This window comes from Seriola aureovittata, chromosome 18, assembly GCF_021018895.1.
Source record: "Seriola aureovittata isolate HTS-2021-v1 ecotype China chromosome 18, ASM2101889v1, whole genome shotgun sequence".
Taxonomy (NCBI): Eukaryota; Metazoa; Chordata; class Actinopteri; order Carangiformes; family Carangidae; genus Seriola; species Seriola aureovittata.
In genome coordinates, this window is record NC_079381.1 from 14,042,052 (window position 1) to 14,055,882 (window position 13,831).

Sequence of the window (13,831 nt, forward strand, 5' to 3'; positions counted from 1 at the left end):
CGGGCCGAACAGCTGCTTTTCAAAGGTAGATTGTACGTGCCGCCATTAGAGCAAACCAGTCTAGTGGCATGCATCACCTGTAGAGCATAATGCAGGGGATTTGTCTGCTCAGCCCCATAAACAGCCGTCAGGCTTTCTCTGCAGCTACAAGCTGTGTGATCAAGATGCTCGTGGTGAATGCCTCAGATGTGGACCATGTGTCAGAAGTCTTTAGCTTGCCTTACGTGCCACCACTCCCCAACATGGGAGATAAGCATCTTTCCCCTTATATTCTGAGCGCTGAGGACCGTACTGAAACCAGTTTTGCATGCTAAAAAGCAAACAATAGCAAATGGGAAACAGAAAAATCCCCAGGTTATTTGTCATCAAGTTAGCACAATATAAATATGTCCCCGCTATGTTCACAAGAGACATCATTTCGGGGCTATTTTGGGTTTGAATCAAAAAAGGATTTGGGTTTGCACAGTGCAGTGGGCAGGGACGTGCCCCTGATGTGGATATCTGCTGCCCATTTAGCTTCACCACCATCAGCATCGGCTTTGTGCTGCTTTGACTTTACAGTCTCACGAAGTTACAAGGTTTTGCCATTGAGCCCAACCTCAAGACCCCAGTGCTTTTTAAGAGGAGAGTGGTATAAAGCGGTGCATTCCTCCACCGAGGGAATCTAGGGCTGAGGGGTTAGGGTGGCTTCTCTCTAGAGGTTAAGTGGGATAAGTGTGTGGCTCATGTCAACCCCACTACCCCCCAATAGTTTCTGGAAAATTTGCAATGGGGTCAGATTGGATTACTGTGTTTTGGTATTTACATGGAGACAGAGGGCTTTGAAATGGAAAACCATAGGCGGAAAAGCAAGTGCCATGCAGTCTGAAAGGCTGGGTAAAAGAAACCAGCACTGATTTCCACTGACGGGACGGTTGAATACATGTCTTTTATGTCCTTCTGCCCCACAATCAGACAGTTTGTTACCGGGAGTGGTGATTGAGGTAAATGGATCAAGTGCAATACCAATCTTTAAAGTAAATCCTTGCTGAGTACTATGATGGACATTCAATAGGAAATAAGGAGGTTTCAGGCATCATGCTTTTGCTCACAGATCCTATACCACATCATAGCCGGGGCTGTGGCTTCAAGGGAGCTCCTTAAATGCAGTTAAGGAATTTTGCAGCGCAGTTATGCTACATAAACAGCAGTGCACCCCATCCCTAAATTACCTTGTAAAAACGCACTTAGGTGTCAGTTCCCCTCAAGGTAAAGCCCAGCTCTTTCTGGATTTGTGCCTCAGGTAGACTGTCATTTTTCCTGTTCAACCCCGGTGCAGACCTGCCGGGATAAGTTTTCTGGGTTATTTTGAGAGAAGGATTCTCCAGGCCACTCCCCACAGGTGCTGTGTGCAGGCCTGAGCCCATAATCCACCCTTTTCAAGTGCGGATTTCGCTGAACCTCATCCCACCAGATTTTTGTTTTAACTGAAGCAGTCGCTATAAGAACAAAAACGGCGAAGACGTGTGTAAAAAGCATTTGCTTTTGCATATTAAGTCACTTTTTAGTGCAGTGGTAAAACACCAATACTGTAGTTTATTAGGAGGTAAATAATAATTTCAGTCAGTTCAGAACAGTTTGGGACCTCTAGGAAAAAATTACTGAAATTGTTGAGTGAGTATCACTTGTGAAAAAATTATAAATCCAGTTTTCATTTAAATACAGCAAACCCAGTAATGACAGCATTTCCACTTCTACATATGAGTGTACATTTTTATTCTGACAAAAAAACAGGCAGTTTTTAAATTTGATTATTGCTAGAAAACACACTTTTTTTGTTGTTGAGTGGAACCATACATTTATGAATATTGCATGTCTCTGCTTACCTGTCTCCTTTGACTCAGCTGCCTGAAACTTAGTCTTCTGATTTCTTTCTTTTTTTTTCTTCTCTTTTTCTTTTTCAAGCACACTGATAAATAAAAGCAACAGGTGTTAAATGTTTAGGATGCTGCTCGGTGAATATTTCAGGAGACCTCAGGGCACATGGAAGCTCTTTACGTGCAGAAACCTTTGCGGTCTGACACAAATGTTCCTGTAAGTTGTCGGCTACTTTTTTTTTTTTCTTTTCTTTTTTCCCCTCTGCTCCTGCTGAAACTTGACCTCCAGTTTCTGGGTGAATTAACGGTTTTGTCAGTAGCGAGAACAACAATTTGAAGTGTATGCGGCAAAGCTCGAGCGGCGGCAAAGTTGAGTGCGGTCAATTGAATCTCCCACATGCTTCTCTGTGCAATGGATGGATCCCTCTATTAACTGTTGAAGCCATTATGCCTTGTAAATGTTTGCGGAAAACTCCTCTGGGTATGAAGCCTTACATTAACTTGTTTAGAGAGAGATGCATTTTTCCCCCCTTTTTATTGTCTTTTCTGAATCAGAACATTAAAAAGAATAAGGGTATTTTCACTCTTTGCCTATAATAATATTTGGAAAAGCTTATTTCAAGAGTAAATAACTACTGTCTCATTGCAAACGCAAAAGGTCAGAATTTGTTTCATTGACGTTTGAACTTACTCTGCGTTTAGACTGGAGACAGATTGTGGTGCAGCCACTGGTGTTGTGAGTCAACAGGTTTATCTGGTTCTATGCGCCCTGAGCGCGTGTATGTATGTGATTTGAAAAGCCTGTTGTAGTATTGTAGTACCGTTTTTAGTCTAATAGTCTTAGGTTTGACATAATGCTGTACCAGTTTACCACCTTCTACTCTGCATTCAGCTACATCCGCAGAGGTGGAATAAAAAAAAAAAAACAACCTTTCTTTCTTTAGATCTATTATGAGTTAAATGTGACTCAAGTTAGACAGCTTTGGAGCCACCTTTTTTTTCCCTTTTCCCTCTTTTTACTAGCTGCTTGCCTTTGCTGCTTTTTTTTTATGTCCAAATTGCAGAGACTTGTGACATTTGAAATATGAGACCGGCCGTATTTACGAAGTTAGACAATACACGAAAACCACATGAAAATCAAAATAAGTAGGATGCGGTCAGGAGCTGTGCTTTCATTTGTTGAAGTCCCTACAGATGTTTTGCATAAAGACTTTTTTTTTTTTTTTGGATGGGTGGGGGGTGGGGGGTGTAATGATGGGGAGTATTTGAACGTAAGCTGAACCTGGTTGGCTTAACTTATAGGATTCTGCAGTAACCTCGAATAAGCATGAAAGAGACTGAATCTGTGCAACTGCTGCACAAAGTAGCCTGTGCATGTTTTCAAAGGAAACAACAAAAAAACACAACAACATGTGACTGCACCTCGTTTACTGTTAGTTTGATGATCATTTGTGATTATGTCCGCATTCATAACTTCATTTTAGTCCAGTGTAACTTTTGAAAGTGGGACAAACAGGTTGTTTCCACACAGGCTTTGCAGCATTGTGAGGATGTAGTTTAAAAACTAACTGTTAAAAATTGAATTGATTTTTTTTTTCTTTGGAAACATAATGGATGCCGTTAACACCTGTTGTATATCCCACACTGACGTAAAAGTTTACATGAAACAAGAGTGATTATAAATGTAGCTTGTATCACTATAATCTATCAGCCCATGCTTTCCTTTTGTGTGGATCCGCGCTGAAACACAAACACCAGATTCATCCCACTGAGCACACCGAGAGGACAACAAGCACCAACCACCCAACCAACCAATTAAAATCCGATTAGGAAACATCTTAGTTTTCCAACCGAGGGCAGTGAAAAAGCCTGTAACCTTTCCTCGCTGAGGTCATCCACCTAATAAGATCCATTGCCTATAGTGAAGCCGCAGACCTTCACAAATGTTCCTGGCGACCGAGTGTGGCCCCGGAGACCTTTGGCATACATGGCAGTTTAATTGGTCACTGTATTTACGAATAAGGTGGGATTCCAGTTAATTAGTGGGGAAGTGAATATGATTGAACATTTTATGATTTGCTCCCCGGCCCCTGGTTTGTTAGCGCGGATTTGGGGTGGATCAGCTTTTGTGCTCGACAAATGAGAAGTGAGTAGCGTGGTGCCGATGCACAGTGTCGTTTTGTGGACTGGCGACAGTCTCGATTCATGGGAAAAACTTAAAGGAGACCCGCGTTATCACAGGACCTCATTATCTCATGTCTGCAACCATCTTTTGGGAACAATCCCTAATCAAGAGTGGCACAGACCTACTTTGCAGAACTTTGGTAGAATAGCCCCCCCCCCCCTTCCTCTCTCTCTCTCTCTCTCTCTCTCTCTCTCTGTTGCTCTCTCATTACAAACACACACACTTTGCGTGACGTGGGGTGCCGCATAATGTGGCAACACGACAACCTTTGGGTATCAAAAAAATATTTACAATAACTGCGCCCGCCAGTATTCACACGTAGATACCAGACACCTCCGCCGCAAATACAGGCCTGTAGTGGCCTAAGAATCACTATTAATAGTAATAACAAATGTTGCGTATTAGCCTATTCTTTTAACGTGTCATATTACCGTCTGCACTTCGCACCTCTCAGTTTTAGATGCATAAAAAGTTTCAAAATACAGGCATCTGCACACTCCACTCTAGTTTTTATTGTGAGAAAAAAAGTTTGTAATATTTTCAAGTTTCATGGAAAAAACTTTTGGTTTTGATAAATTACTAATAAAAAATGTCTTTACAAATGGATTTATTCATTATTAAGCGCGCGGTTTAATATTCCCTTTTCTTATTTAATTGTATTAAATATATAGCCTATAATTTGAATCCCTTAAATTTTAAACATTCCCATTTATATTAATTATGTTGTCCCCCCTGTACAACTCAGTGCATGACAATGACAACTACCCCGGGGCTGTTTTCTCTCTGCGCTATGAGCCCACGAGATGAGAGAGGTGGTTCATTTTGCTCGGCCATAAACCATTTATTTACCTTCAGGTGAGTGTCGCAGAGAGTGCAGAGTAAAGATCGCAGAGAGAGATTTACACCTGTCTCTCTGCTCAAATAGAGAAGCCCGTAGCCTACAGAGATGGCCACTGGAGCCAGCTTGTCTGGGTGCTCATGCTAGACAGCCCCCCCCACCCCACCCACCCACACACACACACACACACACACACACACACCCCTCAACACCCACCCCACCTTCCTCTTCCACTGTGGATTAAACAACATCATAAAAAATGACCATCAACGCGCTCACTGTAAACAGATTATTCTCCTCGGCGCCTGGCGCTCAAACTCCACGCTAAAGGGCAAAGAGGCGTCCAGCGGCCATGTGTTGCAGCTCTGCTTGGTCATCCTTTTTCAGCCATTTACACACGTACACACACACACACACACAAACACACAAACACACACAAACACACACACTCTTCTCTGGACACTTCCTGGTCATGTAAATACTGCACGAGCGTTTGATGTCTTTGGCTGCGGGTTCGGGAGACTGTCGGGAGGCTGCACAGGGACATTTGTATAACAAGGAGAGGAGTCCCAGTCATTTCTCCACCAACCACCTTCTCCTCCTCCTTCTCCTCCTCCTCCTCCTCCTCCTCCTCCTCCTCCTCCTCCTTCCAGAGCTTTTGAGCCTGCGACAGGGCGGCTTGTGTGAGCGGAAGGCAGCTATGGATGTTTATTTATCTAAGGATGTACTTTAAGCTCTGATCATTTAGAAAGCTTAATTATAACAATATCTCATGTCCTACCCCAGCATAAATTTGAAAATGATGACGGGAATGTCTCTGCATGACCTACATCATAAATAAGCCATGCACACGCATGGACTAGACCAACTCCTTTTTGACCCATATTTTACCTGCTGCTTGCGTTTCTTCTCATAAGTGATGAGGGTTGTCCACCTATAGGATTAGAGACTCTGCTTTAATGACTTGTATGGTTGTTACAACATGTTGGAAGTATCCCTAAAATACTCTCATTTTCCTGGAGTAAAGGTGCGTGCGCTGATCCTGCTCCATAACCTCTCAACCCTGGAGAAATCCATTCATCACATTAGAGTAGAAACAGTGTCATCATTTACTTCACTACTCCATGACAATCAGCCTGGAGGTCTGGATTCTCAGTCGTGTCCCCCGGCACTCTCTACAGCGCTTTTCAGGCACAATCTCACAGAGTGAGATGTGTGTGTACTTTCTCCTTCATATCGTCACCTGGTGGCTTCTCACATGCAGATAACAGCAGTTAGTAAAGACAAAGTTTCAACAGGTTAGCAGGGCTTTTTTTTTTTTCATGCATGTTGTGGATAGTATCCTCCATAAGGTCAAATTTCAAGGTCCGATTCATTAATGATGGATTTGTTAATTTGAAAGCAATGGCATACTGGTCCAAATAGTCCCTGCTAACCCACAGTGGGATGAGAGTAACTCCAAAAATACAAAGATGCCAGCTTCTGAGCCTTGATTTTTTAGTGTGAAAATAGACACACAATGTTTGGAAAAAATACTGGAGGACAAGAAGTACATCACAATTTAGAATTTCTAATTTAGCAAATTTGAAGGTTACACACAATTTCACATAGAGTTAAAATACAAACTCCCCCAAAGCTCTCCTGAGTTGCAAGAGCAAACACACACACATACACACACACACGTAAAAATACATACACATATCAGCCTCAGTTTGTCTGTCCCAGGCTTGTGCACATGTTCGTCTTGCTCTCTCCCAGCGCTTTCTTTCTCTCTCTCTCTCTCTCTCTCTCTCCCCCACACACACCGATGCATGCACACTCGCAGACACTGGCACATCACTTCACTGGTCACTTTGTTGGCCACAAAGCAGGCAGGGTGTCCAGTGGTCAGCCAGTGAATTTCATGCCCTATTGATGAGAATAAACTCCCTCGGTGTTAGGCTGGCAGTGTGGCGGTTCTGCCTGATTCCTGCAAATTAAAGGCTGTCAGCATCCACATGCTTAGCTCTTTCGTGAATATCTGGAATTTTATGCAGAGTTATCTAGTTTGTTCACTTGTCTTGTGTTGCTAATCTGTGTAACGTCTGTGCACTGCACTCTTTTCTCTGGTGTTTTTTGTTGTGTTTTTTTCCTCCTTCCTTTTCAGTGACGATGCTGACTCACTGATAGCAACGTTTGCCTAATACTTTATTCTTGAAATATGGGCCAAGACACAAAATGGGTCATGGGCCCCCTTTTAGTGGCTCTTTGTGTGACAGTGTGAGAGTGTTTAGATGAGCCCGGGTCACAGGGCCAGAGTGATTTTATTCAAATTAGGCCTGAAGCTTACAAAAGCCTCCATATCCCATCGTGACCAGCATTATAGCCCATAAAATAGTTTATTTCACATACTGTTTCCTGAAAGTTACATAATTTAGATGTAAAACGTGCCCCTCCATATGTAAGACAATGGTTTGCCTTGATTTTCACTTAATCCAGAGCAAAATCCCTGTTTAAACACACTGAATAAGCATGATTGATTATTTGCTGAGTGAGCAGCCGTAGGTCATGATTATTAGACCCCTTTGCTAATGGAGAAGCTTTTAGCTTGAATACGGATATGTGGACATCTTGAGCTGTAAATTATCCTGTGGGATCCTAACTTGTATTTTGTTGTGAGATTTTAAATAAGGGTTTAATAGTTTTATCAATATAAATGCACCCTGCTGTCTCCTGAAATTTAATGGATACATTTAAAAAAAAAAAAGCCCGCCCCTTCTCATTTTTTCGCATCTATCACTGACTCATTCAATCATGCAAGTCAGCCTTTGACATGTGTATGTTATTCTGAGAGGGGAGGGAGGGGTGGTGGCGGTGGTGTATGTGCAACTTAGAAATTATAAAAGGAAGCTTCCCATCTAGTGCAGCCATAAGGGAATACAGAGAGGGAGGCAGCAGGAGCAAATCGAGAGCGGTGATTTCCAAAGTGGCTAAGCCATTGAATGACAATAGCCAGGCCCCTCTGCATGTCTCTTTTTCTTTCACTGCTGCAGACTACAAAAAAACTAACATAATAATGCGGGCAGAGAAAATTACCAAATGTGATTTATTCTGATTTGAACAAATCATTTGTGATTTAAATATGGCAAGGGAGATATCCATGGTAACTGAATTTTCTAGTTGTCCAATTTTGTGCCTTCTTTGTTTTTTTGGGGGTTTTTTGGTTGTTTTTTTTGCATTTCACTATGGCCAAAAACAAGGGTTTGAGGGTCCCATCGGCACATGTTTTTCAACCACTGCCTCTCCCCTGTGGAATCCCTGATGTTCTTGTCAGTGGGAGTTTATAGACTGAAGTTTATCATATTTACACTAGAAGATAAAAATACATAATTCAAACATTTTACGGAGGCACTGACAGGCTGATACAGCTTTGTGAGAGTTTTGAAATAATGAGCTACATGGGAAGGCACCAAACATGACATAAAAAGTTGGATAACTTGAATACCTTATTATCATATATGTATAATTGAATATTAGCCAATCTTTGTTATTGAAATCTGCATGTTTAAATCTGATTTTTTTTTTTTAAGTAAAGTGCTACAGCAGAAGCATTGACAATTGTATTTTTCTCCAGGTCATGTCCTTGTATTTCTATAACCACTTTTAGCTCTGAGTATTTTTGGAATTATTATAAATAGAGATTTTGTCCATTTTTTTTTTTTCTAAAGTTAGTGTCAGTGTGTGCAGTGCTTAACAGTGTTTTCATCATTCCTCTAATATGTGGCAGTCAGCGAGCAGCCCTACATATTCTCTCATCCGTCAAGGAAGGAGAGATTTTTTTCAATAAATAATTCACCACTGATAGCCAGCCCTAATGCCTACATGAACAAATCTCTCAGTTACAGCCATCTTGGGAGTAAGCCAGTCCAAGAGCATACTTAATAAACAAATACAGGGCCTGACAAGCTCTGGTTTCACTGATGTCTTTCCGAGAGGAAAGTATTTGAAGACAGTCGGTGAAACAACATCCTTTCTGTGGGTGAAGGTTTAGGGGTCAGGTGTGGGTTATTGCTGCCAGAGCAAGTCGTCCCTTTGCATTGTTACGGCCGATCCTCTGGTTAGATTTACTGTGCGTTTTACATGGGGCATGATTTAAGTTTTTCTTTAGAATTATCTGACATTTATGTTCCAAAATTTTATGATCTTGCACCGTTTAGTAGGAGTTAAATGACAAAGGATGTATCAAAAGAATACATAAAATACACAAATATAGAATTCATATAATTTCTGTGCATATAAATGGGCTTTTTTTTTTTGAGCAGGTTGCCCTTTGTGTCCTCTTCTAGGACCGGGGCTGAGTCAGTATCGCAGCCTTACATTGACCACATGTTCGCCGGGACTAGAAACATGATCCAGACATGAGTCCTCTAACCCAGCCCTTTGGGTGAAGTGGCCGTGTGTGTGTGTGTGTGGGTGTGTGTGTGTGTGCGCCTGTGCAACATCTTCTCACGGAAATGTTCTTGTCATAGACTACAAACAGCGGCTGCCTTATTTTTTTAAACTTTTTTTTTTTGTAATATTACAATGAATTTGTTCTAACATCTAAGTGTTTCAGAATTTGTGAATTATGGTTGCCATCATTTCTTTTCTGTTTAATGTTGAGGTAACTTTTGATTCATGACTTCATTTTCTTTGCATCTTGCTCGAGCCGACATGGTCCACTCCAGTTTGTCTATTAAATATAGATGGAAGACATGACATTTATTTTTGTACAAATAAGTACAAATTTTCAGTGTCACCAGTGTGTGTGTGTGTGTGTGTGTGTGTGTCTATGTGTATTTATATGCATACATGCACGTGCATGTTTGTGACTGGACATGGTTGTTGGCCACTTATTTATCTCATCTGTTTGTCTGCAGCAAGACTCCCTACATGAAATATTCAAGGTCCAGTGAAAATTGATCTGCTGATCTGAAGTCTGTTTCTCGCTCTCTCTCTCTCTCTCTCCCTCTTTCTCTCTCTCTCTCTCTGACCAGATCCCCGCGGAGCTGCCTCGAAGAAGGATGCTAATATCACATATCAGTTAGATGACCAAGTTCAGGGCCTGCACTACTGCTGCAGCTCAGCGCTGGAGCTCGGATCAATGGAATACTGCTTGGGGATACAACGGGACCACACCCACACACTGATTAGAGCCTCTGATTGGATATCACATGGATGTCTTGACCACTACCATGGCTCTCATGCAAATTGATAAAGGTAATTTTAGTCCCTTAAGTGAAATTTGATTTGCGTTAAGAGCTCTTGCTGCTTTTTCTTAATGCAAAATGGTTTTGATTAATAGCCCGGGATTCCGTGGAGAAATATTACCAAGTGTAAGAGTGTAATGTATCTCTTCCACTAAATTAGTGGTGCTACTGTTTGTCATCTGAGTTTATTGCCATTATTTTAAGCAAGAAATATCAGATTTCTTCAATATACTCCTCACTCAAAAATACACATATAAATTACAACTATCCTTGACTTTAGTCTATTACACACCATGAAACTCTGTCTTGATTAGCTGAGTGGATCTTACAGTAATCACTTCTTAGGCTACAGGTCAACTGCCATCAACACCTTCCTAATCGTAGGCCTACAGGTCACTTAATCTGTGCTTTGGAGCAGGGAGAAACATACACAACCCATACACTCAAAGAAACATACAGCCAACAACTCAAACACACACACTGTCGCACACAGAAACTAAAAGGTTATCAGCAAACAAGCCCTGCTATACCATTGTATCCACCTACCCAGGCCGTAGCTGTTACGTGCTCCCCTAAATGTCTGCAACACTCCACCTCACCTCCTCAGAGCGGCACAGCGCTGCACCCTGACTAAATGAAAAACAATCTGAGGAAACAGGGAACAATCCTAGGCAGGCTCCAGCGGGCTGCCATAAAAAGAGGGGCTGCCTCTCCAGCCTCTCCCTCATGCCTTCAGCTTTAACTCTATGGGCTGATGAAAGATCAATGGGCCGACTGGGCAGCCGCTGCTGCGCCTGCTGTCCGCCACTGCACCAGGAAGCAAGCCAATTACAAAACACCAGAGAAAAAAGGGAGAATGGGAAAACCCTCAGTCTTTACGAATGCAAACTGACTGATTAGTGAAATAGTTCAGTGTGTGTGTGTGTGTGTGTGTGTGTGTGTGTGTGTGTGTGTGTGTGTGTGCGCACACATGTTTTCCTGTTATCTCATATATGCTGAGTCCAGCCCGTTGCAGCAGCCAGACTTACTTATGAGAAATGTTGAATGTTTCCAGCCCGTGGATCGTATTCCAAACTCATTTTAACCCTGATCTCTCCCTACATCCCCCCACCTTCCCCACCTTACCCTCTTTAACACCCCTTTAACCCCTCGCCCCCTGCCTCCAGGAACCTCACTCCAGATCTGTACCAGCTAACCAGCCCTCTGGATCTCCGGCAGGAGTAGTAATGGGGGTTGGCGCTAGGGTTTGGTGCAAACACGCAGCAGCAGACAAACAAATCATGTTAAGTCTCTGCTGCCACGGCTGGCAGCACACTCAAAGGGGAACCGGTGCCCTGCCAGGGAGGAGGGTGCACCCATTTTCCCAGGGAGGGGGTGAGGGTGAACACGAGGGAGGGCAGCGTGGAGGGGAGGCCTGGTCCTTATCGAGCCCGGATCACAGACACCTCCGCCCCTCCTGGCAGGAATGCATACAGCCCCTGTGGGAGGAGAGAGGGAGAAGAAAGGAGGAGGAGGAAACAAGCAGACATAAAGAGGGGAAGTAAAAAGGGAAAGAAAAGAGCGAGTGAGGGAAAGTGAGTGAGTGAGTGAATGAAGGAGGGAGGGAGACGCAGAGAGAGAGAGAGAGAGAGAGAGAGAAAAAGACCTGCCCAGCTTAGGAGAGGGAGTGTCTCTGAACATGCACACACAGACAAAAACACACCAATCGCAGCACTCAACACACTCTCACTGGGCTGTGAGCACCAGTGGGAGAGCACATAGGAAAACAAACAGGGCATTAGGCTGCTCAAATGCCATTCTAACCATGCTGCTGTGGTTATCATTACCTCAGTTCAGTCTGAGTTTTAATGTGATGTGTGTCACCGATGAAAGCCGGGGAGAGATCAGCCAACGGTGTGGTTACACATTACACAAGTGTTAAACATTGAGTTATTAGACTGCTTTTTTTTGTGTTTGGGTCATTAAGTTCAAACTCAGAATGAAAATGCGTGTCATTGTTAAGAATATCCCAACAGAGTCATTTTTATGTATTTGTTCTTGAGTGATATTTTCATCCTCTTGTTGTTTTCCAAAATAAGCACAGCCTCAGTCTCTTACTCTCTTAACACTTCCCTTTACGAGGCCTTAGTGTATGTTTCAGGTATCATGGCTGCAAATATTCCCTCTTTCCCCCAAGACAATCACAGAAAGCAGGATGATAAAATATTGAGTGTATAGAGATCCTCAATTATTGGACTGTATAATATTTCCGCAGCCTCTCCCGGGATGGAAATATTTATCTTTAAAGCCTACAGAGAGGCAATTGTGATCTTAACGTGGCATTCCTGCGTGCTGGCTGCAAGTGTTTTGTGGTTGTGTGTCAGGGCAAAGCGCAGACTTTGTCAGGTGGAGATTGGGGTTTAGAGGTTCATTTGCAGTACACGCGAGAGCATTCCATGCAATCTTTACATTTCCATTCACCCTCACTCTCTCCCTCTCTTCCTCTCCTGCCGTCTCCCTGTTTGAATTGCTGATATCCACCAACATTTGTTTCTTCACTGTTGACATAATTGGCTTTTTCAGTTTCGAAAACGCGGCGAGCTTTGACACACTGTACACTCCGCACACTTTGCTGAATACCCAGCAGCGGTGCTGCCATGACGGAGATGTGAGTCACACCACAATGTACGTACTGTAACTTCTGTATACTGATCCCTAATTGCCCTAAAGTGTCTCTGAAATGCGCCGCTGTCTATTGTGATATCATCCAAGCACACAGCCAAACACAAACTCCTCCAGCCGACGTAATACCAGAGCAGCTCAGCGATCACCTTCTTCGCACCTCTGTGAGCTGAACCTTGCAGAAAGCCCTCTGATGTAGCGTAAACAGTTCTGACAAAGACGACAGAGAGTCAGATAGACAGACACACGCAGGCGGACAAGGACTTTTATCTATGTTAGTGGAAAGTCAATTAAGGGATCAACACAAGAATGACATAGAAATATAATACATAAAGCTAACTGCTCATGTTTACAAATCACACTTGCAACTTATGGATGACATGAAAATTGTTCTGTAATTTTGTCACACAGTGGATAGCTGTATCTACAAGGTGTGATACCCCATGAAATGAATGGTATACTGAAACATAAAATAATGCCAGTGATTTTAAAAAAAAAAAAAAAAAAAAAAAAAAAAAAAAAAAATCTAGTGAAACACTTCTTTTGCTGAGATCGTCCACTTTTTTAGTCAAATAGCTCAATGAATTTTGAATTGGCATAATTGATGCCCATGAAAATAGCATTATGATTTAATATGGTCTCCTTTTTAAAGATATCTTAAGTTAAATATTAAGCTAGAAGTACCTGTCAGTGCTCCACCAGACAAAAACGATATTGAGCACTGTGGTGATGATACCTGATGGCACACAGCAGGCATGTATGAATCACAATAAGATAAATTAAATACTGTAAATGTTTTAATATAATTACTCTGTATTATAAGTTCTTTAAGGTTTTAATGTAATTGTTTTATTTTTGAAACTGTAATTATTGTAATTCTCTGATTTTACAGCAGTACAACATTTTTAAACTAAATGTATTAAAGCCCAGATAAAATTGACAACAGCAATGCGCTATGCTCTTCTACATATTTATATTATTAAAGTTAGGTAAATTATATTCATAATAAAGAAAACAGATGTGTCATATCACCAGCTGCTTTGAGAGCAACCTTCAACAGTAT

The 13,831-nt window shown here is 42.2% G+C and overlaps 1 long non-coding RNA gene across 3 annotated transcripts in view; it reads left to right on the top strand.

Moving 5' to 3' along the window:
• The window catches only part of LOC130186906 (uncharacterized), a 137,065-nt gene that overhangs the window by 4,783 nt on the left and 118,451 nt on the right, over positions 1-13,831 (top strand). For all 3 annotated transcript variants that reach the window (XR_008830357.1, XR_008830358.1, XR_008830359.1), the window contains exon 2: positions 9,895-10,117. This is a non-coding gene — a long non-coding RNA (uncharacterized LOC130186906). The remainder of the gene's footprint in view (positions 1-9,894; positions 10,118-13,831) is intronic.